Below are 3,881 nucleotides of genomic sequence, written 5' to 3' on the forward strand. Positions count from 1 at the left end.
TTCAAGCTAAAAAGTTCTTTAGTTTTTACTCATTCCTATATTCAGACTTTAATTCAATCTATTAAAGTCTTGCTTGCTAAAACCTTTTTGCAACGGTTTCATAAAATAGATTACAATCTCTTGAAAGGTATTTTATTTTTGTTTGAAGATAATTACAAAACTAAAAAAGAGAGAAGCATTCAAATTCTCAGACATAAAACGATTTTTACATTATATCCAACACCCAACTCAACTTTAACACCCAACTCAAGTTTCAATTGTTAATTTAGACTTAGCGATAATTCGCTTAACGTTTATCAAAAGTTTGAACACTTTGGGTGATCTCAAAGAAAACTAAACTCTACAAAGTGCTCAATAATTTAGTTTAAAATTACAATTAAAGTGTATTTTATGACACCTCTGCATACTACTAGGCTGCCTATATTAATTGAAATTCTTGATTCTTTGCTAATTAGTATCAAATTATGCAAAAAAGCAATCTTAACTTAACATAATATTTGTTTATAACAATAGTTCGAATCTATTATAAATTAGTAGTATGTTGCTATCAGGTGCCTTGAAGATGTTACAAATGTAATGCTTCAAAGTTAAAATGATATGATATATGAATATGAACGTATTTTCTGGTTTTATTAATTTGAGAAAAGGAAAACATTTTTTTCTATAATCATGCATAATTTAAACTACTGATGCAAGCAGAAATGATAATATACTAACTAGGACTGACCTCCAATTCAAGCTCCTCTAACAAACTTTCATCAGGAGCAATTTTCCCCATTTTATGACGCATTTTTCTGGCAGCTCTTTCTCCAGCTTCAGTTGCTCCTTCCATGTAACCTGGCCATTTCACCGGATTTCGGTACCTGCGATATGCAGTTTGGCTATAGGTGCCCATATACAACTACTCCAAACTGGATGATCTGACCATTTTACACTGGAGGAATATTGATCCAGTTATTTAAATCTCTCGATTAAAATGTTAATTTTCACATAGATTTTTTACAAATGAGTATAAATAAACTTTACTTAATAACCTCGAAGAAACTATAAGTACTACTGTAACCTTCAAAACACTAAACTTGTAGAGACATTAGGTATTTTTGGAAAAGCCGGAGAGATGAAAAATAGCAAACGCCTTCGCCGGGAATCGAACCACGGACCTCTGGAATACCGGCCCAGCGTGCAGAACCACTACACCACGAAGGCACACTAGGAAAGCGGGAGAAATACCTCATATACTCGTCCCTGTTCGGGCGCCACTATAGAAACATTAGGTTAATTGGAAGCCGGCAAGATGAAAAATAGCAAACGCCTTCGCCGGGAATCGAACCACGGACCTCTGGAATACCGGTCCAGCGTGCAGAACCACTACACCGCGAAGGCACGCTAGGAAAGTGGGAGAAATACCTTATAAGCTAATCGGGAAAACTCTTTAAGAAACTTCTCTTTATTTTTTGAATTTTGCCGGTACTCTTCTGTTATCGGGACCGGATTCAGAGATGTATACATGTACGCATGTATGGATAGATGAATGTGCGTATATATGTGTATATATACACACACATACATGCGTACAAATATATACATGCATACATGAACACATACATCCATCCATACATGCAAATACTACACACGCATAGTCATAAGACACATATCAACCAGATAATGGACCACAGTCTTGCATCTGACGGTCAGAAGTACAGTTGTGCCACCAATATTGCCTAATACTAAAGGAAAGATTCAAGATTCTTTGGATTACGAAACTATGCACAGAACAAGTGGTATGTGAATCACACGAAAACTGTCATCATTATGCAACAAGCATGACTAACTGAGAATCGATTTTCCTTGAGTTCATCATCAAAAAGGGACAACAAACCAGCACTGCAAAATGTTGCAGAAGTAACAGCTAGGTTATCAGCCAGAAATTCGATTTCCTTAGCATGTCCAAACCCGATGAATCCTTGATAATTCGCCAAGAAAGTAGAAATTGCGATCTCGATAATAGAAATAAACCATTTTCTGGCCTATTCTCTTCCTGTGTTCTTCCAATTTCCACTTGTGTGAGATTGTGAACAAAATAATATTTAGGCCTTTCGTACGCAGCAGTTCACAAGCACGTGGGCACATGTAACACACATTAAACAAACATCTGGCACGCGGTTGGTGGATTCAGTCCGGCTACTCGAGCTAACGCCTACAACTAAACCCATAATATTAATATATAAATCAGCTTGCTAAATCGCAGCTGAACCCAGCAGCGCTCTCAAAGTGCAATTAACACCTATGAAGTTCTTGACGCAATGTCAGGTTAATCTTGGGACTATCAGACGGCAGCATCGTTGCTTTGAAGAACGGTACTGCCATCTCATACTATATTTTTTAGTACATTTTCTCAAAAAAGAAAAGAAAAAAGGGGGGAAAAATAAAAACTGAATTCATGCTTTAACTATATTTAAATAACAACAATCCTGATTTTAAACATCAAATGCAGTGGCTTCGGTAGTTAATTTTTGGTGTTTGTTACCTAATTCACCTGTTTTAATAAATTATGACTTAATTTCTATGTAAATGTCAATTATAATGATTTGCGCATCCATTCTTTGATGCAGTGTGCTTCTATGGTACAATGTTTTCAATAAATTATAATTTAATTTCTGAGTAAGAATACATCTTTTCTTTAACGAAGTGTACTTTTATTCCGCTATATTTTTAATAAATTAGAATTCAATTTCTATGTCAATATAAATTATAATGATTGTATAAACTTTCTTTAATGCAGTGTACTTGAATGCTGCTTGATATATAATAACGTTGATTATCAAAGATATACTGTTGTAAATTTTTTACAATACTATAAAAATTATAAATAGTATTAAAAAAAAAGAAACGTAAGTGCTCAGGTATTTCATGTGTGTATTTTATCCTATGCACGTTTCTCATCCAGATAACTTAAGTGTCGGTGTTGTATTAGTGCTTGCTATGTAAATCATTGTAAAATTGACAAGGTTCCCAATTCTAAAATGTTTTAAAAGATTACTTTTAACTTATTGCATGTTTCTGTACATGGTTGTTAGTTTAAATAAAGAAGTGAAGTTCTCCATGTTAATCTATAATTTTCGTAAAGTTTCTCATTAGCACATGCTAACAGTGTGACGAACCTGCATTTATCCATGGCGGCCCGTAGAGCAATCACGAAACATCCGGTGGTTCAGTTTTCTAATACTATTTATTATCCGTTATATTTACATATTTACAACTGTCCTATTGTTACCTTCACAGAAATCATGTTGCCTAATCAAACGACATTTCGTTTCTACTTACATGCATTGCGCTACTGCCAAGCAGCGCCCTCTACTTCTCTCTTTACAACACTCCCCACCTGTGAACTCTTTAAGTTCACACAAACCGAATACAAAATAAACCAGTATTTCTAAATCAAACACTACATTTGAATACTCTATAAACTACATCAAATTACAAATAACAATTAAGTAATGTTTAAACACGTTAAATCAACTTATAAAGTAATTACTAAATAAGAAACATTATACTAAATCAAAATTCGCAAGAATTATATAAACTAAACTACATTTAGCAACAATCAATAAAGATATTCAGAAGATGACATATGTGCAAACAACAAATTAGATTATTACACTGTAACTCTTTACTACTAATTATGCACTTCAAGGTTGTACAGCAATTGTACTGGTCTCTTTAGATTACCTGTTTGAGTTTTAATGAGACACGAGCGAACCTGACCATCTCTGCCAGGATAAGTTTCTATTATCTTACCTAGTGTCCACAAATTCCTAGGTAAACGGTCGTCATGTACAAGGACTACATCATTAACATTAAAGTGACCAGACACTTCAGTA

This window comes from Stegodyphus dumicola, chromosome X2, assembly GCF_044657685.1.
Source record: "Stegodyphus dumicola isolate Sdum_Otavi_A_Nest chromosome X2, ASM4465768v1".
NCBI classification, from domain to species: Eukaryota; Metazoa; Arthropoda; class Arachnida; order Araneae; family Eresidae; genus Stegodyphus; species Stegodyphus dumicola.